Source organism: Nannospalax galili, unplaced genomic scaffold, assembly GCF_000622305.1.
Source record: "Nannospalax galili isolate Female #2095 unplaced genomic scaffold, S.galili_v1.0 scaffold259, whole genome shotgun sequence".
Classification (NCBI taxonomy): Eukaryota; Metazoa; Chordata; class Mammalia; order Rodentia; family Spalacidae; genus Nannospalax; species Nannospalax galili.
Genome location: NW_008344750.1, coordinates 73,149 through 82,140, shown reverse-complemented (window position 1 = coordinate 82,140; position 8,992 = coordinate 73,149). Strand labels below are relative to the sequence as shown.

At 42.2% G+C, this 8,992-nt stretch overlaps 1 protein-coding gene across 3 annotated transcripts in view; it reads right to left on the bottom strand.

Annotated features, from left to right (window-relative positions):
• Nucleotides 1–8,773, bottom strand: part of Znf280b (zinc finger protein 280B) — a 37,438-nt gene extending 28,665 nt beyond the window's left edge. Inside the window, exons 1-2 of one of the 3 annotated variants that reach the window (XM_017800126.2) lie at nt 8,641–8,773; nt 7,544–7,603 (exon numbers count right to left, since the gene is read on the bottom strand). The gene's annotated coding sequence lies outside the window, so the exon portion shown is untranslated. Of the gene's footprint in view, nt 1–7,543; nt 7,604–7,953; nt 8,047–8,640 lie in introns of those variants that run through there. The other 2 variants (XM_029567330.1, XM_008840987.3) reach the window with 2 other exon arrangements.
• Nucleotides 8,774–8,992: the final 219 nt, after the last annotated feature.

Sequence of the window (8,992 nt, the reverse complement as noted above, 5' to 3'; positions counted from 1 at the left end):
ATTGTTATACTAAGTGAAGTAACACAGACTCAGAAAAAAATCGACATATGTTCTCCCTCATATGTGGATCCTAGAACCAGACTCTGATAAATGGAAAGGAAACAGGATAATGGAATAGAACCAGACTCTGATAAATAAGTATGCAACCAAACATAACTATAGGAACCAAGAAAATGGAAAGGAAACAGGGATGTAAAGGAAAAGAAATAATCTGAAAGAGAAGAAAAGTAGGAAACAGGCCTTAGTAAGTGAGATATGGATAAAAATTGGGTTACTTTAAGGGAGGGGGGAGGGAAGGGTATGCAAGAAACCTAGAGGATAAAGGGAAAGAAGGAGCTCAAGAGAGGTGGGACCATAGGAGAAGGGTATTAGTAAGGGAGAAAGGGGGAAAGGGGGCACCTTAAGTGGGAAAACCATGATGGAGGGGTGAGACAATGTGAGAGAGCAACAATGCCTAGCTAGTTTTGAAAAGCAAAGAGAACCACAATACTACTACAACCTACTGACAAATTATACACAGCAGATCAAGAAATATAGGGCTAGGTAAGGTTTATCTGAGAACAATTGGTCTTTGCCCAAGATTTATCTACATGACACAGTAATTAAAAGTACCAGACTGGTGGAACTAACCTTCTCGGGTGTTTAACAGGCATACTTTGTGGTCTATGATAATCTGGTCAGAGGGACATAAAGGACACTTTTTGCTCCTTGCCCTCCTAGGTTGACTAGTTACAGGGGACTATGAACATCTCTCAAAATGTCCTATAATGGTGGTGGGTCACCTGTCCTCTTGATCAAGGAGGTCGAGGAGACCCCACCAGATGGACTTGAACCAGTGTCCAGTCTATAAAGAGGAGGGTCAACACAGAGGAATCATTTCCTCCATGCTTCCAAGCGAAGCCAACCATGGTCGAGCAGGACCTTTGACTTATCTTCACATAGGCAGAACTGGTAATAGAAAGGAGCCAGGGGCTCCTCCCAAGCCCATGTGACCCCTGAGGAACAGATCCTCAAACGACCTTAAGAGTAAAAATTAATCGGTTTATCTGGACCAACTCTATGGCCTTAAACACCCAAAAGGTAAGTATAACCAAAGATTAAATGGGCCAACATAACTTCGTAAGAGTCCGTATGTATAGATAAAGGCTACATAACAAGCAACAATGCCAGACAAGCAATACCTTCTTTTGAGCTGCTGGCCTGGGTGGCCAAAGGGATTCCCAGATACTAACCCAGCACAGAACTGGGAAAATGAACAGCAGACCCCAATCTTATCCAAAGGAATATAGACAGCCGATTACCAGTAGATAAGGAACAGCTGACCTTCCTAAAACAAAGACCTCTAGGTAGGCTGACTAGATTCACCAGAAGGTCAAGTAGTGGGGAATGGCTGGGGGTGCCGATAACACAGCAGAGAGTAGCAGGGACATCAGAGTATACCGGCTCTAGTGGGGTAGGAGGGAGGCTATGGGAGGGTGCTACCTGGGAAGTGGGTGTATGAATAAAAAATAAAGAAAAAAATAATTCTCCTAAGCATAAAAATTTGCTCCCTAATAATTAGTAGATGTGAAAAACCTTACCACTGAAATCTACCTGATAACTTTATATCCATGCTCAGATGCCAAGGAGCTCAGAAAGTAACTGACTGTGACTAGTAATAATCAGATATATAGAGATTAGAATGCATGTGCATCTTAGTGTCAGCTTTATTAAAAATGAATTTTTCTGTATGAAACTGTATTTTAATAATGAAATGGAGATCTTTTTTAAAGTTTAAAACCTCATTTAATTTTATGTCTTATAGAGTTTATAATGAGTAAAAGATTGTATAAGCATAATAATTCATCTGTAAACCTAAAAATGTACAGCCAATTTTGAAAGAGATGCATCTTAGCTCTGGAATTTGTTATTGAGTATGTCAATGCTGTTGTAATGAAATGCTTCTTATAATTATATGGTTATTAAATAAATAATTAAAAAAACTAACCTAAAATATGTCACAGATCTAAATAGAAGAGCTAAAACTACAATACTCTAAAAAAAGAAGGAGAACGAGTTCTTACACATGACACCAAAAGTATAAATAACCAAAGGAAAAAAAAAAAAAAAACAAGACTTTAACACAATTTAAAACTTTAGTACTGAGGCCAGGAATGGTAGCACATGCCTATAATCCCAGTACAAGGAGGACTGAAAGCAACACGACCACCTTGGGCTACAAACAGGAGACCCTGTCTAAAATGACACAACACAAAACATGATTCAAAGAACACCACCATGAAAGCAAAAAGATGACCTGGGGAAAAATATTTACAAATCATGTATAAGTGACTTCTATCTAAAGCAATACATACTTCCAATAATGAAAGAATAAAAAGTCAACTGATGATTAACCTTATAAACATGACAGGATTTAAAATCACCATGGAGGATGTGGTATCACACATACTTAATCTCAGCACTTGGGAGGCAGAGGCAGGTGGATCTCTGTAAGAGTCAAGTCAGCCTGGTCTACAAAGTGAGTTCCAGGCCAGCTGGCGCTACAGGGAGACCCTGTCTCAGAAAAAAACAACAAAAATGAATAAATGAGTGAATAAATAAACAACTGACCATGGAACACAGCTCTGGGCACATCTATGAGGATGTTCCTAGGCTGACTCGCCCTAATGCAGGCAGCATCACTCCATGGGTTGCAGTCCTGGACTGAAAAAAGAGAATGTGAGCTGAGCACCAACATTCACTTCTCTGCTGCCTGACTGCTGTTACGATGTGACCAGCTGCCATGTCTTCCCTGCCATGATGGACTGTACCTTCAAACTTGGGAGTCAAAACAAACCTTTCCTTCCTTAAGTTGCTTTCCTCAAGTATTTTGTCACAGTAACCAAAAATAAATAAAAATAATTAAATAAAATGGGCAATATGAATTGAACAGATGTTTCTCCAAAGATGTGCAAATGGTCAGAAGTATATGAAAATATTTTCAACATGTAAAGTAAAACCATTAGATATCACCTCACATCAATTACAATGGCTACTGAAAGTAAGGTTTGGGGACTGGAGAAATGGCTCAGTGGTTAAGAGCACTGGCTGCTCTTGAAGAGGATCTGGGTTCTGTTCCCAGCACCCATATGACAGCTAACAATCATCCGTAACTTCCGTTCCAGGGGATCCAACACTCTTTTCTGACATCTGTGGGCGGTGCACTCAATACACATAAAAAATGCTAAATAAAACTGGGCATGGTGGCACACGCCTGTAGTCCCAGCACCCAGGAGGCAGAGGCAGGTGGATCTCTGTGAGTTCAAGGCCAGCCTGGTCTACATAGTGACAGCTGGGGCTACAGGGAGATCCTGATTCAAAAAGACAAAAAAAAAAAAAAGCTAAATAAAATAGTTAAAAAAATTTTTTTCAAAAGAAAGTAGGTTCTTAAATACAATCATGTTAATATACCCATGTTCACAGGAGGGCTATACACCATAGCCAAGAGGTGGAAGAACCAAACATTCATCAACAGATGAATAAGCAAAATATGGTATATACAATGAAGATGTTTCAACCTTACAAAGGAAGGACATTCTGTGGTATGCTACAGTGTGAGTAATCTTGAGGATAATTATGAAAAAAGACAGTCACAGAAAGACCTATCATATGATTCCATTAACAAATTCAATTCACATTAAAAAAAAGCAGATAAAGTTGAATGGTGATCACAGAGGGCTGGGGAAGAAAGGGGGAGTTTGTTTAATAAGTAGTTTCAGCATTGCAAAATGAACAGGCTTTAGAGATCTGTTTCAAATCAATATAAACACTGTAGTTAAACTACTGAACAGACATTTCTCCAGATATACCAATGGTCAATTAACACATAAAATATTAACTTTGGGGCTGGAGAGAAGGCTCAGGGGTTAAAAGTGCTAGCTGCTCTTGCAGAGCACCTGGGTTCAAATCCTAGCAGTCACACAGTAGCTAAAAACAGTAACTCAGGGGAATCTAACACCCTATTTAGACCTCCATAGACATTGCACAAGACGGGTACACTTACATACATACATTGCAATAAACTCACACACAAAAATTAAAATAAATAAAATATATTGTTTAACATGATTAATCATGAAAATGCAAACCAAATCACAATGAGATACTTTCTCATACAACTAAGCTGTAACTAATAAAAACAGTATCTGCTGCAAAGGATATGAAAAACCTGGAACCCTCATATATTGCTGGTGGTGATACAAAATGATCTGCTTTAGAAAACAATTTAGTGCTCACTTTTGTAAATACAGAGCTCCCATATGACCTATCAATTTCTCTCCTAAGTCACCAGAGAACTTTAAACATTAAGTAGATACTTGTATGCATATGTTTGTGGCAGCATTGTTCATAACAACCACACAGTGCACGCAACCCAAACCCATGCAAACTGATGAGTAGAAACTGTGGTATATCCATAAAATGAACATTATTCAGTCATAAAAATTAAATGCACATACCTGTGCAACACAGTATTTTGAAAATATATATGTATAAATATATACAGGGCTGAAGAGATGGTTCAGTGGTTAAGAACACTGGCTGCTCTTGCAGAGGACCAGAATCCAGTACCCAGCACCCAAACAGCAGCTAACAACCATCCATAGCTCCAGTTCCAGGGGATCTAATACCCTCTTCTGGCCTCCCTGGGCACTGCACAACACAGATGCACTAACATACATGAAGGCAATATATTCATACACATTAAAAATAACCAAAATATTAAAAAATAAATATATACAGAGCTGGAAAGATGGCTCAGCAGTCAAGAGCGCTGACTACTCTTGCAGAGGACCTGAGTTCAAATCCCAGCACCCACACAGCGGCTATGAACTGTCCTTAACTCCAGTTCCAGGGGAATCCAAAGCCCTCTTCTGACCTCCAAGGCATTGCACAACACAGATGCACTCACATACATGCAGGCAATACACTCATACACATAAAATAAAAATTTTTTAAATGTTTTAAAAAGCAGTGTCTTGAGCCGGGCGTGGTGGCGCACATCTTTAATCCCAGCACTCGGGAGGCAGAGGCGGGTGGATCTCTGTGAGTTCGAGGCCAGCCTGGTCTACATAGTGAGTTCCAGGACAGCTGGGGCTACAGGGAGACCCTGTCTCAAAAAGACCAGCAGCCTCTTATAAAAATAAATATACATAACAGTTACGGAATGTAATGGAAAAATATGTATGTATAAGTATATAAAGCAAGGCACAAAAGTTCACGTACTGTGTAATTTCACTTAAATAAATGTCCAGAACAGGCCAATTCTCGAAGAGAAGAATGGGAAGCATAGTTTAAGTAGATCCACCCATCTCTGTCTCCCAAGTGCTGGGATTAATGGTATGTGCCACTACACCCGGCACTCAAATCCTAATTCTTGAAACTTGTAACTTCACCTGATTTGGAAAAAGGATCTATGTAGACATGATTAAGTGTCTTGCGGTAGTGAAATTAACCTTGACTATAGAGGTCCCTAAATACCATTTTAAGTTTCCTTATGGGAAGAAAGCAGAGGAGCTAGGAATACTGCATACATCTGTTATTCCAGCATTTAGATGGCTGAGGCATGAGGATCACAAATATGAGGTCAGCCTGGGCTAAAGAGCAAGACTTGTCTCTAATAACATAGAAAAGGGAAGGAAGGAAGAGCTGAGAAAGCAGCAGCAGAAGAGGTCACATGTTCACTTTGAGAAAGTGACCAGGAAGTGAAGGCTGAGATGGCAACCACATGACTTCAAGCTGAAGACCATCACACACACAAAATGGAGGAGGCAAGGAAAGGGTTCCCCCTAGAGTCTCTGGGATGACCATGGTCCCTTTCAATACCCATCTTGATTTCGGTCCAATGAAACCGATTTTGGACTTCTCACATCCAGGACCAATTCAACTTTGTGGTAATTTGTTGCAACAGCCACAAGAAAGTAACATAAGGAATGGCAGCTAAAATGGTCCTTAGGGTTGAGGAAATATTTGAGAATTAGGTATTCTTGACAGTTGTATATACTAAATATACTGTATATAGCATATACTACATACAGTATTTAATATACTTAGTACATATGGTACACTTACATACATATAAGCTAAATATATATTGTAAATATGCTAAAAACATTCAATTCACACTCTATAGGGTGAATTTTATTGAACACAAATTCTATCTCAATTACACCAAAAAACTGCCTAGTATCTCAATTACACCAAAAAACTGCCTAGTAACAGGCTTCTATTACCTCCAACAACAGAAGCTAAGCTTTCAAACCTCTACACAGATAGCACTTAGGGTTATGGTAATGATGTAAGTCAATCTGTCCAACAAAAGAGACTTACGCATTATGTAATAAATTTATAAATTTGTACTGTAAGTCATCCTGTCCCAGGATTAAATTTATACTTATAAAATGAACACATCTCTGTATCAAGGACCCAGAATAAATCAAATTAATTACAAATAGGGTTGCCAGATATCCTAGTTTGACCACAGCACCTCAGTTTAATCTACTGTCTTCATAGACTTACTAATACCACTACTTTCATTTTAAAGTATTCCAGTGTAAGTGGAACATTACATAGCCAACCTAGCTTAAGGATTCTGGAGATGGTGAAAATCTTGGGAGCATATTCCATGGACAGCAGCCAGGCCTTGTCATGAACTGCCATGTACCTAGCTCTCTGCTACTCAGATGCCCCCAAAGGGAAAATCTTGGCATGACTTCTTCAGAGTCTGTGTTTTTGTTTCCAACTTATGTAATACTTACCAAGCATTAAGAAGCCCAAAGTTAAAAGTGACCCCTTTTTTCTCCACTATTATTTTTTGATATATGAAACTGACCTAAGGTGACATTTGCCTTAGCATCCCTAGGGTGGAAAGACAAAAGCCATCGCCAGCAGCCAGCCTTGTACTCCACTATAATCCTAGCATTAAGCAGAATGCAGAAGGATCAGGAATTCAAGGTCATTCTCAGCTATACAGCAAGTAGGAGGCCAGCCTGGGCTTCCTACCTCTCAAAAAACAGGAGGGAAAACAGAAACTAACAAACTCAACATTTTACTTACTGAATAAACTGAAATGTTATGTTATGGTACATTCATCAGCTCATTTAAGCCTCATCATAGTATATAAAAAAGTCACCTTTATGCTGGGCGTGGTGGTGCACACCTTTAATCCCAGCACTTCGGAGGCAGAGGCAGGCGGATCTCCGTGAGTTCAAGGCCAGCCTGGTCTACATAGTGAGTTCCAGGGCAGCTGGGGCTACAGGGAGACCCTGTCTCAAAAAGACAAAAAAAAAAAAAAAACAAGTCAGCTTTACATAAATCTATCCCAGGTGATAGAGTCCTTCCCTTTTTCCTCTGTTCAAGGAAGCAATTTAGAAGGTTCCAGAATTTCTTAAGTCAACACTCAGCCTGAATTTATAATCCCATTCAGATTCCCTTGGGAAGTTCTTTACAGTAATGTTCTATTTTAGGACAGGAGAGAAAAGACAAAAGCTGAAGCTCTCAATCTTACCTCAGATATACACTGAAACTTAAAATTTCCAGATAATCCAAGTAGGTGAAGGTCACATCCCTGAGGTAATCAGAGAAAAAGGCTTATTTACCTATTACAAGTTCCAAGATTTTACTCTGTACTACTGTCTCCCACTGCTAGTGATTTTTTTTTTTTTGTCTTGTTTGCTAGAAAGCACAATGATCCTCCAGCCTCCACTTCCCAAGTGCTGGGATTCGAAGTGTGAGGTCATCACCATCACACCAGGTCTCTCTGCAGTGCTGGGGACTGACCCAGGGTTTTGCTCCTACTAGGCGAGCACACTACCAAAGAAGCTACATTTCCCACCCTGTCATTCTAATGTTTAACACGCATCTCACCTGTGTCCATCCAGTATACCCTACCCTCGGTAAACAGAACAAAAACCTCACCTGAACCGAGTACTGCCCAAATTAAAACTGGTTCTGAGAGGCCCTGTTAGGGGCCCTGGAATCCAAAAAAGAGCACAGTTAACACAAAATACATAACTAAGACCAGGCGTAGCGGCCCTTTAATCACAGCACTGGGGAGGCAGAGGCAGGTGGATCACGCCAAGTACCAGGCCAAACTGGTCTACATTGTGAGGCCTTGTCTAAACAAGAAAAACAAACAAAAATACATAAACAAGATACTGTTGTATGGGAAAAACAAGACGTGGCTGTATAAGAGGCAATAAATGAATTTTAAAACTCTTTAAAAGCCTCAAAGGCCCAAGGCCTGTGGACCTTCAAGGGTAGCGGGGTCTCTACGTATTCCCAGCCCACGGTTCTGCCTAAGCCTCCCTAGACTGGGACCACAGGCCGGCGCTCCCTGCAAAGCGGCTGCCCAGCGCCGCGACGCGGGCCAGAGAAGGCGAAGACAGGCCCAGCCCCAGGGAGGAACAGCGGGAGGGGGAGGAGGCGCCGGCGTCCGCGGTTGACCCCGGCCGTGGCTGTGAGGCCTGTGTCCCGCGAGCTCGCGGCCCACGCACCGTGCGTAAGGCCGCGGCGCCGGGAGGCCTCGGGCGCCAGGGTCCCATCCACGGGCTGGGGCGGCTCCCTCCGTCCCCGCACCGGGGCCGCGCCACGCCACGTCCTTACCGTCCCCGCAGCGCAGCTCCCAAAGCCGAGGCCGGCAGGAGAGCACGGCCCCCACCAGGCCCTACACCGCCCCGCAAACCCGAGGCCTCCGCACACGCGCCCAGGGCGACCTGTGATTGGCTGCCAAGTGAGCTCAGGTCAGTCAGTCCCTCTGCTCCGGGCGCTGCGATCTGATTGGTCCAGGGCCCGGGGCGTTCCCGGGCTCTGGCGCCTCTAGTGGCTAACGCCAGTTGAGGGGGTCCACCTGAGATGCACAAGGGCAGGGGCAACAGCCCTGAGCTGGCGCAAGGCTTCTGGGCCTGCAGGATTCGAAAGCCAGAGCCAGGTGTAAAACCAAACCTGGATGCTAAAG